Raw genomic sequence first — 16,146 nt, 5'->3', positions numbered from 1 at the left:
CCCGATTCGATGTTGCCCTTAGGGGAGGGAGACCAATGGGCGACCTTTCCATTCCAGCGCCTGCAAATGGATTATGCCGAAATGCCCAAATGCTTGGGATTTCGCCACCTCCTCGTCATCATGGACCAACTTTCTGGATGGCCTGAAGCGGTGCCAACCAGAAAGGCAGACGCCAGATCTGTAGTCAAGTTTTTGATGAAAGACATTGTACCTAGGTTTGGGGTCCCTGAAGTGATTGATTCAAATCGGGGCTCACATTTTACTGCAAAAATCTTAGAAGAGTTGTACCGGTGTTTGGGGATTACACGACAGTTACACACTCCATATCACCCTCAGTCCGCTGGACAGGTCGAGCGCATGAATCGCACTTTGAAGACAACAGTTGCAAAATTTTGCAAAGAAACTAAACTTAAGTGGCCAGATGTCTTGCCTATAGTCCTATGGCACATACGGCGAACCCCACGGATGCCCCTGGGTCTATCTCCATTTGACGTATTGTTTGGGAGACCAGCATTAGTTCCAGGAACTTATGTTCCGGCCCATGCTAGCCTTTTGGATGGAGATGAAACTTTGGCCAAATATGTTGCTAGGCTACAGGAGGAGTTGACCTGTAATCAATCCGAGGCGCAGCTGTTTCAAACTGCGCCTCTGGGATTGCAGGTCCATTCCTTTAAACCAGGGGACTGGGTAATGGTAAAAAAGATCCTCGGGCAGATCCTTTGGAACCCCGGTGGGAGGGGCCATATCAGGTATTGTTATGTACTTATTTTGCTTTGAAAGTTGCAGGTAAAGGCTCCTGGATTCACCATAGCTACGCTAAACTGGCCACGAGACCCCCATCCGGCCCTGATCCTGACTGACGAACTGCTTCATTAATGAACACTACTACCAACTCTTGGACCGAGCTCTCCAGCTATTGGGACTTTCATAGCCCACCAGGACTTTTTGTGTTCCTGTCTATCGGACTCCTATTGGGAGTATTGGTTTTTGTGTGGTATCGGGGAGGATGTCGTTATTGGTATGGTTTGCCTGGGGGTTCCTCCCCCTATTCCCAAGTTCAGTACAAGGATGGGCGGGTAATAGTTTCTTGAATCTGACTCGCGTTATTACCCGGAGTGTGAATCAAACACAGTGTTGGATATGTATCCATACCCCCACATATATTGGTCAGGGGGTCCCGCTAGTAGGAGTGCCTATCCCTTTTAATAAAACGCATTTGCCCATGTTATGGGCCAATACCACTTTTAATTGGAATAGCACTATTCAAACATGGTCTATCGACATGGTGACCCAGGGCAATTACGCGGTATGTGTAAAGCGTGGGAAAGGAATGAAAAACAGGAATTTTGTAGGAATTTTTATGGGGTGTAACCACACTACCACAATTGGCTTTGGGGCAGCACACGTTTCGAATTACGCAGGGGCCCCTTGGCCGGTCTCTGAAGGATCAGGCTGGTTCTGGTTGTGCAATCACACAGCTTATAAAATTCTCCCAGCAGATTGGGTTGGTACGTGTACTCTGGGGGCTATTGTACCCGCGGTCACAGTACACCAAAATTTACCCCTAGAAAGAATTCGCAATTTAGTATGGAGAAAACGATGAGAGAACCCCCTCGTTAACCGCCCAACGGGGTTTCATTCCTTCACACGATGGTTCTTACCGTGGTTGGGAGTTAGTGAATTAGAAAAGGCCATAGTTAATATATCGGCTGCCCTAGAATTGATGGCAAATGCCACCGCTGATGCTCTCTCTGCCCTTCAAATAGAAGTCACTCAGCTATCACAAACTGCCTTGCAAAACCACCTAGCCCTGGATTACCTACTTGCAAATCAGGGCGGGGTCTGTGCTTTGGTAAATTCAAGCTGTTGTGTGTTTGTAAATCAACATGGCCGAGTCGAAACAGACATTCACATTTTACAACAGCAGGCAACAATATTCCATCATGTTAGTTTTGACAACACTAGCACTGGGTTCCAAGAAGTTTGGAACTGGCTTACATCATGGGTGCCAGATCTGGGTGTGTGGGGACGACGTATCTTGTATCTGATCTGTTTGGGCGTGATTGTATTTGTATTATTTTTTGTATGTATACAGTGTTATAGTATATGTTGTCGACGGATTTCTTCTGCTCTAATATAATTAACTGACGTACAAAAGAAAAGGAGGGACTGTTGTGAAAGAGTTAAGAGAACTCTCATTTCTGTGGCTTTGTAGCAGGCTGCTCTGTCCTGGCCTTGACTCGCTGTTTGGCGAGATAAGCAACTGCTATGAAAAGGGCCTGGAGTTAGCAAAATTTTGTGGAAGCATGTTATCGCAAGTGAAGGTTAGGTCTAAATGCAATAATGATGGGCTTTTACTCATTGGCTGAAGAACCCTGTGCACGAGGGCAAGGGAACCTACTGATTCGTGGAGGGGTTGGGGCACGAGGGCTGCATGCATCACCTACTCATATATATATGATGTGACCATGCATAGGGTCCCCCTCTGACTAGCAGAGGGGCACCACGCTCGAGCGTAATAAATAGAAACTTTGCAAAGACTGACCAGTGGTAACTCGTTTATGTGCCTCAGCCTAGACTCTAACTGTGTGTGTGACCTATTGGATATAATTCGTATAGTTTTTGTGCATGACCTATCAGGTGTAATTCACAACACCACTGCAACTTGAGACCATTGCTCCTTGTTCGGTCATCTGCCACCACTGAGAACAGTCTAGCTCCATCCTCTTTGGAACCCCCTTTCAGGTAGTTAAAGGCTACTATCAAATCTTCCCTCACTCTTCTCCTCTACAGACTAAATAAGCCCAGTTCCCCCAGCCTCTCCTCATAAATCATGTGCCCCAGCCCCCTAATCATTTTTGTTGCCCTCCACTGAACTCTCTCCAATTTGTGCACATCCTTTCTGTAGTGGGGAGCCCAAAAGTGGACACACTACTCCAGATGTGGCTTCACCAGTGCTTAATAGAGGGGAATAATCACTTCCCTCAATCTGCTGGCAATGCTCCTACTTATGCAGCCCAATATGCCATTAGCCTTCTTGGCAACAAGGGTACACTGACTCATATCCAGCTTCTTGTCCACTGTAGTCCCCAGGTCCTTTTCTGCAGAACTGCTGCTTAGCCAGTCTGTCCCCAGCCTGTAGCAGTGCATGGGATTCTTCTGTCTTAAGTGCAGGACTCTGCATTTGTCTCTGTTGAAGCTCCATTTTCTTTTGGCCCAGTCCTACAATTTGTCTAGGTCACTCTGGACCCTATTCCTACCCTCCAGTGTATCTACCTCTCCCCCCAGCTTAGTGTCATCCACGAGCTTGCTGAGGATGCAATCCATCCTATTCAGATCATTAATGAAGATGTGGAACAAAACCAGCTCCAGGACTGACCCCTGGGGCACGCTGCTTGATATTGGCTGTCAATTGGACATTGAGTCATTGATTACTAGCCATTGAGCCTGATGATCTAGCCAGCTTTCTATCCATCTTATAGTCCATTCAGCCAATCCATACTTTAACTTGCTGGCAAGAATACTGTGGGAGACCATACCAAAAGCTTTGCTAAAGTTAAGGTATGTCATGTCCACTGCTTTCCTCATATCTCATCATAGAAGGCAATCAGGTTGGTCAGGCATGACTTGCCCTTGGTGAATCCATGTTGACTGTTCTGATCACCTTCCTCTCCTCCAAGTGCTTCAAAATGGATTCCTAGAGGACCTGCTCCATGATTTTTCTGGGGACTGAGGGGAAGCTGATCGGTCTGTAGTTTCCCAGATTCTCCTTCTTCCCTTTGTAAAAGGTGGGCACTACATTTGCCTTTTTCCAATTGTGCAAGACCTCCCCCAATCACCCCAAGTTTTCAAAGATAATGGCTAGTGGCTTTGCAGTCACATCAGCCAACTCCCTCAGCACCCTCTAATGCATTGCATCCGGCCCCTGGACTTGTGTATGTCCATCTTTAACTAGTCCTTAACCTGTTCTTTCAACACTGAGGGCGACTCACCTCCTCCCCATACTGTGTTGCTTAGTGCAGCAGTTTGGGAGCTGACATCTGTGAAGACTGAGGCAAAAAAAAGCATTGAATGCTTCAGCTTTTTCAACATCTGTCAGTAGTTTGCCTCCCCCATTCAGTAAGGGTAAATGCATACATTTCCATGATGCATATGGCACAGACAACAGTCAGACCTGAAACTAGATTACATGGACAATTGGTTTATTCCGGTAACACCCTTTGTCCCCCAAGTTTACAATTTCTGGATACTCCTCCCCCCCCAACAATAAGGAACAATAGTATTTTCTCTGCCAAAAGCTTCACTCACTGTGAAATTAAATAATAGCCCCACATTCACTTCTTTATAGATAAAGGCTCCAGCCCTTTCATCCATGAGCCTTGCTAATTTCTTGGAAAGACATTTCTTATTCTGCTTATCATAGGTTCAGTGATAGCCAATGTAAGCACAAAGGAATCCAAGTTTAAACACACACACAAAAATCAAATCAAAATAAAGCATTTCCATACACCTCATATGACTTGTCCAAAGAGAGTAAATCTGAATTATTGGGTGTTTCTTCCAGGACTTTATGCTCTCCATGCTTACAATAAATTCCAAATTGTTCATAGTCCAAATAAATAAAATATTGATTGTGCAGTATTCCTATCATTCTACTTTATTTTAAGGTCAAAGATGCAAGGAGCAGTGCATTAATGTTTAGACTGCAGCATGCAGAACTAGGAGGAGAGAGAATCTGGAACCTTAGGCACCAGAGAGAAATATCCCATGATTGGGATTTATAGAATATTCTTGTTCGGGGGTCCTGTTTGGAAGTGATTCAGACCATGAAATACAAGTGAGATTCCATCTGTATATCAGGTTACCCCTACCTAGACGAACCCAACAATGTTACCATTTTTAGGCCAACTGATCCCCCCGACTCTTGAGATTTTTATTAATAAATATAGTAGATTGCCAACATCTGCACACAGTATTATTGTTGCCTTGCAAATAGTAGCTTATTTGAAACTTTTTATTCCTTTCTTGTGAGCGAAATAATCCTTTGAGGGACTCATCCAAAAGTCATTGACTTTCTATTAACTTCACTGGGTTCTGGATCAGACCCGGGTCTCCAAAGCTCAAAAATTGCACTCCAGCCACCTACAAAATCAAATTTAAACATTTTTCTTTTTACTTGGAAGCCAGAAAGATAGCTGAGTGAGGCAAAAATGTGCATCTAACTTGTACTGTATCTCCAATGCTCCAGTTCATTTTAATATAATTTGAATCTTCAGTTGTTTTGCAACTTTGCCTTGATTGTCTTCTGTAACAGCTGTTAAGCCCTAAAGAATTTATGCTGAGCATTAAGAGGTTATATGGCAGAGACCTCAAGCCAGGAGAAAACAGATTTTTGTCTGTGCTAATTTGATTTTCCTAGAAGTAGTCTCAGAAAGCAGGAAAATGGAAAAAATTAGTAAAATTGCAGTAAGTAAAAAATTTCACTCTCAATCTACATAAGCCACAGAATTCTGATGGACATGCCTTATGACTTTCTTCAGGAACTCTTCAGAGACAAGCCAATAGTTTAAGTCTCAAGATGACCTACTTTAAGTTTTTTAAAATAATTTGCTGTGGATTAAAAGAAAGCCACTCCATAGATATTCAGGACCTGATCCTCCTTTTCCTACTGGGTCTATCTGGAGTAACTCAACTGAAGTAAATCGGGTTACACCAGTCTAAATGGGGGATAAGTGAGAGGAGAATCAGCCTCTACAGAGAGGATATAGAAAAACTTGCCACTTTTACCTAAGGCAAATAGATATTATCTCAGGTATCTGCAAGATTTCCCTCAGATATTCCTCTTCTGGGAATACAATGAATACTGAAGATAAAGAGGTTAGCTGACTGCAGATGTTAGTTATTTCCGACAGTTAACAGATTTGAGTATCTAATTTCCAAAAGATACATGGGCAATAAAAGTAATTCATACAGAAGTATTTGATAGGTGGCAGGTAGGTGTGTAAAATGAACTGCATCTTAATGAGAGAAAGAGTAAGGAAGGAAGATGGCCAGTGACCAATTGCATTTTCTAATGTGAGGAACAATGATCATGTGGTTGCAGTAAAGTCTTTAAAATTAGGATGTTTAGTTCTTAACCCCAGCTATTCCACAGACACTATGGGGACTAGGCAACTCATGTAGCTGCTCTGTGTCCCCATTTAAAAATGGGGATAATATGCTGACTTCAAGGAACCATGTTGAAGAGGCCAACCATTCCACAGTGGTAGCCAAGATTACTATGCTTTGGCTCAGATTCTCTTCTCCACCTGAGCTCCACTCTGTATATGTGGGGGCCTTTATGTGAGAGGACATTAGGGAGCCAGTTACAGCTCTGAGAGAGAATCTGGGTTGGTCCCAGCCTGACAGTGTTTAGAGAAGCCGTCAGAAGATACAACACTAGTGTGGCATCCTTAGTGGACCCTGAACCAGTGGAGAGCTCCTCCACACCCTTGTGCTCACCCAACAGACCACTTATGATGGGGATACAGAAGGTGGCTGGAGCAAAATCTGGATGTGGAATTCTTCTACATCAGAGGAGTTTTCTGATGGCCATTTTAACCTGTTTTTGGCAGCCTTTGCCAAATGAGTGGTGCGAAAAGTCCAGATCTCAGAATCTGTGCTTAGAATACTTAGTATTTAAAATAGGAGGTAACTGTTGGCAAATGTTTTTTTATTAATAGCTTCCACTGTATCTCAGAGGGGTGTTGTGATACTTAAATCAGTGATCTGTAAAACTTTGGAATCTGTGGCTAGAAGGTTTTGTCTAAATGTGACTAGTCTCTTTAAACAGTAGGTATTGTTCACAATACTCCTGGAGGAGCAGGTAAACATTACTATGCACACCTGCTCTTGCATCTACTAATATCAGTGATGATACACCCAGTGACTGCAGTAGGAGCTGCAACTGGCAACAGTTCCTCCCAAAATTAGTCATTCCCATCCCTGGGCAGAATGCCTGGGAAATTGCTGAGCTGGTCATGCATGGGTATTTATCCATTCTTCCACATGTGTGTGTGTGTGCATGTGTGCAAATTTCTTAATTCTGCCTCTGGGATCTTTGATAGATTTTTTTTTAATACAAAAAGTAAAGTTGGACCCAAATTAAAACTTTAAAACCTAAGATCCAGACACTCCTGAACTCTGCAGAAGTTTAGATCTAGGTCTGAATTTTTCATTTCTGCCTCATCTTTTAAAAAATCTTAACAAGTAACCCAGGGATTGAAACAGTATGTGTAGCAGACCAAGACAAAGCTATCTACTAAACGTCTAAATGCACATAGGTCTCCATGGGTTCAGCTTTTGCTGAAGCTGTGCTAGATATAATTGTAAATACAAATCCACAAGTAGGACACCAGCAGGTAAGGAAACTGCAAAATCCTTAAGCAGTATTTTTTTTAACAGAGTATGAACTCAAGAAAACCTTGTAGCCTGATTTACTGTCTATGTTTTGCTTTCCCTCTTTGATGTGTCAGAAAATAAAGCAGTGGAAAAAATGAAATGCAGAGAGGGTTATGAATGCGGAAGAGAAAAGAAGCTATCAAATTTAGGTTTTGAGATGAAATAAATGTTTCATCAACAAGGAAAGATGAACAGTATGCTCAAATCCTTTGAGTTGGGATTTCCCTGACCTTGCACAGAGTTTCAGTGAAAATGGAGCTGTTCAGAGATGGCATTACGGATTGGTTTCAGTTTGTGACAGGGTCAGGGTAGCCTCCACCTTTAAGGCCCAGGAGGCCTGGGGCTGGCTAGCCCATTTTGATTAGCTGCTCTCTGCCACACATGGGCAGGGAGAGAGGCTTAAAAGACAGAAAAGATAAATGGGGAGTAGTGTGGGTCAAGTGCTCCTTTGTGAGGGCTAGAGCACCTTGTAGAGGGCTGGCTGAGGGAGAGCCCCAGGAGAGGCTCTCCACTGGAAGACCTGAGAGAAAACAGGTGTTGCTGTTTGGTCTTTTTTGGCAAGGGCTTTGACCTTGAAAGTTGAGTCTAGGGCTGGTGGAGAGTTAGGGTTTGCCTAGGACTATTGTGGTCCCCTGGCGCTAAGGGGGAGCGAAGAGGACTTCTTACAGAACTTAATCAGAGGACTGTAGAAGGCCCCAGGAGTCAAGGAGAGGAACGAATGTAGTGTGCCTTGCTACCTGTGAGGAAGAAATATTTACAGATTTCAATGTAAAGCCTTTAGACATGGATACCCTTGAAGGGATGGGACTAAAGATGATTTAGCTGGAAGGCTAAGTCACTGAAGCGGTCAAGAAGGTATTGGCAGCTGGGTGAAGTTGTAGAAGACTAAAGGGAAACTGAGGCAAAGTGCCTTAAAGTCCCACCCACTATGCTGTGAGGGGATGCTCTGTGACAGTGAGTATTGAAAAACACAGTTTGTAATTGAGTTAATATATTTACATTTATAAACAAGTAAATACAAAATGATGTAACTAAAGCCTTGGTCCAGCTCCCGTTAAAGTCAATGGCAAAATTCCTATCAACTCCTATGGTGCAGCCTAAAGGCCCCTACACTAGGAATCCTTCACCAAACCTGTGGAGCTGTAGTGCAGTTGCTTCCTGCAGCCTTAGCACATGGAGGCAGCTACTACATCCCTCTGTATGGTCCCAGTCTGTGAGGAGGAAGGAAGAAAGGCCAGTGGATTCACTGGTTTGCACCTTAGAACTCCCACAAGCAGCAGCATGGAAGGAGTGATTGCAGAGCACAGAGTGGGAATCGCTTGTGTGAGCGACCAGCATCCTGTCTCTCCTGAGTCGTGCAATAGTTCTGCTGCCTTCACAGCTAAGAGATTTGCTTCTCAGGTGCAAAAAATTTTTTAAGTCCCAGACAAAAGCTACACTAAGACAGAGTTCAGGTTCAGAGTCTGTATGAGTAACTGGGGGTAAAATGCACTGCAAGGATGCTGTAATTAGGCACAAACCATTACAAAGCCAGGAAATTAAGAGTCAAGGTTAAATTTAAAAATTCAGATATGTTATGGTATGGAATGCTCAGTTAGGTCACCCAGACGACCTAAATGCTGACCTTGTAGTGAACCCATGAGGGGAAAATATTAAAAAAAAATCAAATATGTCTTTAAAAATCAGTTTAGGCTAATCTGGGTCCACAAAGACTAAAGTGCCTTCTTCATTGTATGGTTTTTGCATAATCTCACTACAGGAAAGTGTTCAGTTTTCTACAGGAGAAACTTTCAGTTAATACAATGGGGGAAAATTACCATAAATTCTATAAAATATGTATTCGCATGTAGCCTGTGCACAAGATTTAGTGAGTTATAACTGTATGAGCATTTTGAAGAATCTGTGATGGGACAGAGTTAATATTGCCCTGGCTGTTTATTTCTATATCCTTTTTAGCTTATCCTTACCTGCGAATTTTCTGGTTTGTGAGTAACTACTGTCTAAATTACTGATATATAGATTCAGCCATAACTCCATCATACTGTGCATTTTGTGTGTGTAAAATATATGTAATTTTTGTGCAATGAGGTGGCTTTCCCTGTGGGCTTGAGAGTCTTGGGCTAAACCAACCCTAATTCCAAAATGGGCTCCACCGGAGAGTAATCAGGTGATTCCTGTATAAAAGGAGACTGCAGCTAGGTCTGTGGAGACTGCAGGGAGTAAGAAGACTCCTGCAGGGTCCTGAGTCAGCAGAGAAGGAAAAGAAGAGAATGAGGAAGAAAAGCTTTCCACACAGGAAGGCCTGGGAGAGACCCTGACTAACCAAGGAAGTGACTGGGAATATGTCTACACAGCGGATTTTAAAAAAAAACCTGTGGCTAACCCAGGTCAGATTGGGGCTTACACTGCCGGGCTAAAGATTTGCTGCATAGACATTTGGGCTTGGGCTGGAGCCCCAAAGCTCAGGCTCCAGCCCAAGTCTGAATGTCTACACAGCAAAGTTTCAGTCCCAGCGCCTGAGCCAGCTGACCTGGGTTTTTTTTATCCCCATCTAGACATACCCAGAGGGGAACTTGAAAAGAGAGATAGGAAGAGACCCAGGGAAAACTGCAGCAGAGATAGAGGAGCAAATTTGGCTGTTTGGTACAGGGCCCTAGACTGGAACCCAGAGTAGAGGATGGGACTGTATTCCCCTACCAGCCCAGGGAAGGCAGCAAGGGGGGCAGCAGGCTGACTTGAAGACTGGCAGTGAGGAAGAGTCCAGAGAAGGTGGAAGAATTTTTGTTCGGGACAACTGGGATACTAGAAGGGGTGGACTAAAGACAGTGACCTGGCTGGAGGGCTGAGTTACCAGGCAGAGAAACCACCACACTACCGGCCTGACCAACAGCAGGGGCTGCTAGCCCAGTGAGAGAGTTACTATGCGTGGCCACAAGAGGACACCTAGCAGTGAGTGGACATGGTTATACTTTGCAATGATTGGAACTTTTCCTATTAATATTAAACATTTTGCCCTTATTACCTGGTTTGCCCATTACTTTGGGATATGCCCATTTATTAGGGTTACTCTTCAGGGCGAGAGGGTTCTGTAATTCTATCAATGTACTGCTTGTGTCACTTGAGTTCTCATACAAAGCTCTACTTCTCCCTTCTGCAAGTTCCCTCCCAATGGAGCTATCCTACAGGATGTAGGCTCTCCAGGGCTGGGTTCCTCCAGCCCCAGAATCAGATGAACACACACACACACACACCTGAGCAGACAGAGTCCATCAGCACTCCCAAGCTGACCCCTTATATGTCCCTGAACTCAGCAGGCTGGATCAAACAGCACATTCAAGCTGCCACCCTCCTATGCCATAGGTGCAGCATGTCTCTATCCCCACTTTCACGTTACAATTTTTCTGGTAGTAACCCACTTGATGAGCAAACCCTACAGGATTTTTGGGTGCTGCAGGAATCTTTAGCTTAGGTAAGAGGAGCATTGCTGTAGAGCAAATAGGGAAGCCAAACACACACAAGGGGATGGGAGAGAGAGAGGCAACCAGCTTAACCATGAAAGTTATTTATTGCTAGGTAATAACCATGCAAGGAGAGCCAAACAAACAAAACAGTTAGAATATTAAAGCTAGCTTTAAGTTGATTACAAAAGTCAGATTTAGAAAACTATGATCACACAAGTCAGGGTTAGAAAGCTATACCTAGAGTAAAAAAAAAAAACAATAACAGAGAGAGAGGGAGAGAGTCCATTCTCTCCACTCTGTGAAGCTTGAACCAGTTGGGGTTCCTAGGTGGTGGTGGTAGCTGAGGGTCCAGAATACTAGAGACTGGCAGAGCCCCCAGCATGATCAGTCAGGAGAAGATGAAGTCCCAATGGAACTGATGCAGATTTTGGATCCAGGCATCCGAACACTTACTTGAGTGTGGGTTGGGTTTTTTTTGTAGGGAAACAACCATGGTTCAAGGGAGAACACTAGATTTGTTTATGGGTAAACTGATGGCTCAAGGGAGTATACCAAAGTTGTTTTGTTCAGGCTAGACAATAAAAACTGATCATTCCATGCTATGGGCGGTGTTCCTTCGAGGGAGCTCACAATGCAATAAGGTAGCTTCCATATTTTGGATACCAGTAAAGGATTTATTACTAGAATTGGTCTGATAACTACTGAGCTGGATGTGCACAGGCGTGGATTCATTAACATCTGGAACAGAGATCCCCCATCATGCAATGTTTCCCGGCTTTTTTGATCCCAGAGTTCAGTGAGGTTCTTGCCTTGGAATCGCTGTTCTCCATTCTGTATGCTCATGGAGATGCCTCTCTGTTCCATCTTTGATGCAAATGAGGCTAGGGGAGTTGCCTTAATCCTGTCACCCTTGTCTTGGGGGGTTTAGGTGTGTCTCCCACTGCCTTTTCATTGCTTTTTGTAAGTCTTTCTTTTGATGGTTTTGGTTCAAGGAGAGGCTGGGGAGTGGGGGGTGTCCTTCATGAGTCAGGGAGGATGGATACTACACCCTAGTTCCCCAAGAACACAAAACTGACAGGTAACACCTTGCCACCCTGTATCATTTGCAAAAGACCAGTGCACATATTAACACAATTCCTATGGCAATCCAGAGATGTAAGAAGCAGAGTTTGCATGCAGAGAGATCTGTAATCAAATACAGAAAACAAATTAAATGAAGGACCCTTCTCATTTTGTAGAACAGGTTCATAATTGCGACAGCAGGTAAATCTAAAATTGTCTTATTATTACATTGGTAAGTCATTTTTCGCCCTCTGACAGCCTCATTTCTCATAAAATTGCTAATGTTACAGGAGTATGCAAAATGTAATCCAAGAGTAATTAAAATTAACTTTTCAGATTTTGAAGCACTGAAGTTGAATGCTAATTCATTGTGGAATGGGTTGGGGAATTAAAAAACCTGCTGGAAAAGTTAAACGTTTTCAATTTTGATATCAACTTGTGCGTGTTATAGTGCCATATATATTGGGTAAAGTTTTCAGAAGTGCCTAAGTGACTTAGGCCCCTATATCCCACCATCAAAAGCTGGGGTAAATGTAGCCTCTTGATTTGATGGGTGCACTCTACTAAACTGCTGAGGGGGCAACGACACTTGTAGGATCACCCTCTGCCCTGGCACTGCAACCCTAATCCTGTCTGGTAGAGATCATAGAATCATAGAATCATAGAATATCAGGGTTGGAAGGGACCCCAGAAGGTCATCTAGTCCAACCCCCTGCTCAAAGCAGGACCAAGTCCCAGTTAAATCATCCTAGCCAGGGCTTTGTCAAGCCTGACCTTAAAAACCTCTAAGGAAGGAGATTCTACCACCTCCCTAGGTAACGCATTCCAGTGTTTCACCACCCTCTTAGTGAAAAAGTTTTTCCTAATATCCAATCTAAACCTCCCCCATTGCAACTTGAGACCATTACTCCTCGTTCTGTCATCTGCTACCATTGAGAACAGTCTAGAGCCATCCTCTCTGAAACCCCCTTTCAGGTAGTTGAAAGCAGCTATCAAATCCCCCCTCATTCTTCTCTTCTGCAGACTAAACAATCCCAGCTCCCTCAGCCTCTCCTCATAAGTCATGTGCTCTAGACCCCTAATCATTTTTGTTGCCCTTCGCTGTACTCTTTCCAATTTATCCACATCCTTCTTGTAGTGTGGGGCCCAAAACTGGACACAGTACTCCAGATGAGGCCTCACCAGTGTCGAATAGAGGGGAACGATCACGTCCCTCGATCTGCTCGCTATGCCCCTACTTATACATCCCAAAATGCCATTGGCCTTCTTGGCAACAAGGGCACACTGCTGACTCATATCCAGCTTCTCGTCCACTGTCACCCCTAGGTCCTTTTCCGCAGAACTGCTGCCGAGCCATTCGGTCCCTAGTCTGTAGCGGTGCATTGGATTCTTCCATCCTAAGTGCAGGACCCTGCACTTATCCTTATTGAACCTCATTAGATTTCTTTTGGCCCAATCTTCCAATTTGTCTAGGTCCTTCTGTATCCTATCCCTCCCCTCCAGCGTATCTACCACTCCTCCCAGTTTAGTATCATCCGCAAATTTGCTGAGAGTGCAATCCACACCATCCTCCAGATCATTTATGAAGATATTGAACAAAGATGGGAGGCCCTGGGGTGGGGTGGGTGCTGAGAATGAGCCCACCCCATACTCATCCCACAGTGGGACAGGAGCCACTGTTATGGGGTGAATGCAGGGTGTGTTCAGCCCCACCTTTCTGCCTGCCCACAGCACCAGGCCAGGAGAAGCGTGTTTTGCTTATTTTTGCACCTTTGATTTCATGGTTTTGGTGGGTGCAACTGAATATATAAACCCTGCTAAGAACATCCCTGGTCAAAGCTCTTAAACCCTATTGACTTTCAATGGGACTTAGACTCATAAGGGCCTAAATTGCTTTTGAATATGGGACTTAGGAGCCTAAGTCTATCAGCTGCTTTTGAAAATTTTACCCATTATTGATAACACAGTTAGGTGTGGTAAAGTATCCCACTGTTGAAGAATTTCAAAGAAGAAGATCTTGAAAAATTAAACATAAAAAGTCACTTTACGCTAATTAATACAGGACATCGGGATACCTCTTGCAGTAGAAGGATCCATTTCAGACCAAGCTTTCCTGTATTGTTGCTGACCAAACAAGGCTCCAGGAGCTTTCCAAGAGACACATTGTTGAAGGCTACTATTTATTCTGAAGAGCATGACAACCACCACCTCCAACTCTCATCTCCTCCTCCATCATTCTACTTTTCACCAGATTATTCACCTACTGCTCCATGATAACAAACTGACTAAATGGGGTAGGACACCATTGTCCAGGCCACCTGACTAGATTGAGAGGGAGCAGTAGCTTCCAGAAACTCTACTCTCTTAGGTACCTCTGCGGAGTTCTCTTTTCTTTGAGAATGTCTATCTGAAATAGCCCAGACAACAGGATCTCAATAAAAACAGGGATAAAATGGAGTTAAAACAAAATAAAGGGTTTTGCTTAACACTTCTCATATCTTAAGGTAGATAAGGCATCCTTAGCTTAGGTGCAGAGAGGGGGGAAAAAAGAAAAGTGACTAACTTTGCTTTCAATGAGTGCAAATTTTACAACCCTGAGGAGCTTCCTCTCCTGGCTGCTCATCTGGCTCATGTACTGGACCCAAACCTTGGGTTCTGTGTGCTATTGACTTCCTGGGGAGTGGCAAAGTTAAGCCACTGTTGCTCTGGTTCTCTAGGCACACACTCTGGTTGTGGACCTCCTGCCTGACACTGTTCTTGATAGTAAGGACCCCAGAGTCCAATTGCTTTGGCCCTGAAATTAGTGCTGGCTCACTCAACCCTGCCCTGTAGTTCTTGCATGTTCCCAGAGCCCGTCTGTTTTACACATTATGGGTTATGTGATAGTGTAACACACGGACTCTGCGAAGGAATTTCTAACCACACACTTTTCTCATAAAGAAAGCACAAGAGAAATACAGCTCTATAGAAAAATAGGAAACACCTGCAGACAAGACACTAACTCAGTTTCCTCACCCCTTTTAAGAGTCCTTTGGATCTTAGTGTCTTACAGGAAGTCTAGACTTGTTCTGTACCATCTCTTCTGCTGCCTAATCTTGCCTTCTGGTTCTGATCTCTTTCTCCTTGGGCACACACAGAAGCCCCTCCTGCTTATGTGTGGTTTGTGTCGGAAGTGTCAGTGTGAGACTTTGTGCCACAGCCATGCTGCAATCAAGTACACAACCTGCTGTGCGTCAGAAGGAATGGTGGAGCTGATAAGAGTAATTAGCCAATCAATAGTCCTTCAAGGACCCTCCATTGTCCTGCTTCTTCATCACCATCATGGCAAGCCCCAAAAAGGATATAGCCTCCTTGAAGCTTGAGTGCCATCCAGCTCAATCTCTAGCTAGGTCCGTAAGATGGTCTGGCTGGATATTGTCCTACCTGGGCAAGTTCATTTAATTGTCAATGGTCCTTAACGTCTGTCCCATTTATGAGCAGACATCCAAATGGCAGTGTCCATCCCCTGAACAAAAGAGGTATGATGCAAGGAGACAGTGAAAGAAAACCATAATGGTTTAGCATCCAGAGATTTCATACAATCAAACTGGAATTCATCAGTTCACATAGATTCCTAAACTGTCACAGTAAGTTATTCACTTTTCTTTTCTTTTTTTTCTCTTCCCCCCCTCTTTCTGATCATTCTGGTCAGCTTTCAGCATTACTTGCTGTCTAGACACCAACATGGGGAACAATCAATAGCATGGCCTGAGCCACACATGGAAGAGAATGGCAAACCAAAGCAGTGCAGTTCAGAGTCCCACACCACAAACACTTTGATGTGCTTATGCTGCAAGTCTCTCCCCTAGCCGTCATTTTAACATACATTTTTTTTTCTTTTCTTCCTCCAGATTTTGTACTCTGGGTTTTTGTTTACAGTTTTAAGGAGAGAATGCTTCACATATTTTCCCCTAACCCACTAATTGACATTTGCTCTGAGCTCTGAGATATGTAGAGAAGGGGTTACTTAACAAAATAATGCCTTGCAATAGGATCTATACAGGTGGACCCTCATGACCACACAGAATCTCAATCAGTCCTTGCAGAACAGTGAAAGAATTTGCATGTATGGATCAGGTTGCATGACTGGGGGCTAAAGGATATTTTTGAGTGTTGGGAAGGCTAGTTGCCAGCTGACTCAATC

The sequence above is a fragment of the Dermochelys coriacea genome, chromosome 2 (genome assembly GCF_009764565.3).
Source record: "Dermochelys coriacea isolate rDerCor1 chromosome 2, rDerCor1.pri.v4, whole genome shotgun sequence".
NCBI lineage: Eukaryota > Metazoa > Chordata > Testudines > Dermochelyidae > Dermochelys > Dermochelys coriacea.
The sequence above is the reverse complement of the archived record's forward strand: the minus strand, read 5'-3'. Positions refer to the sequence as shown.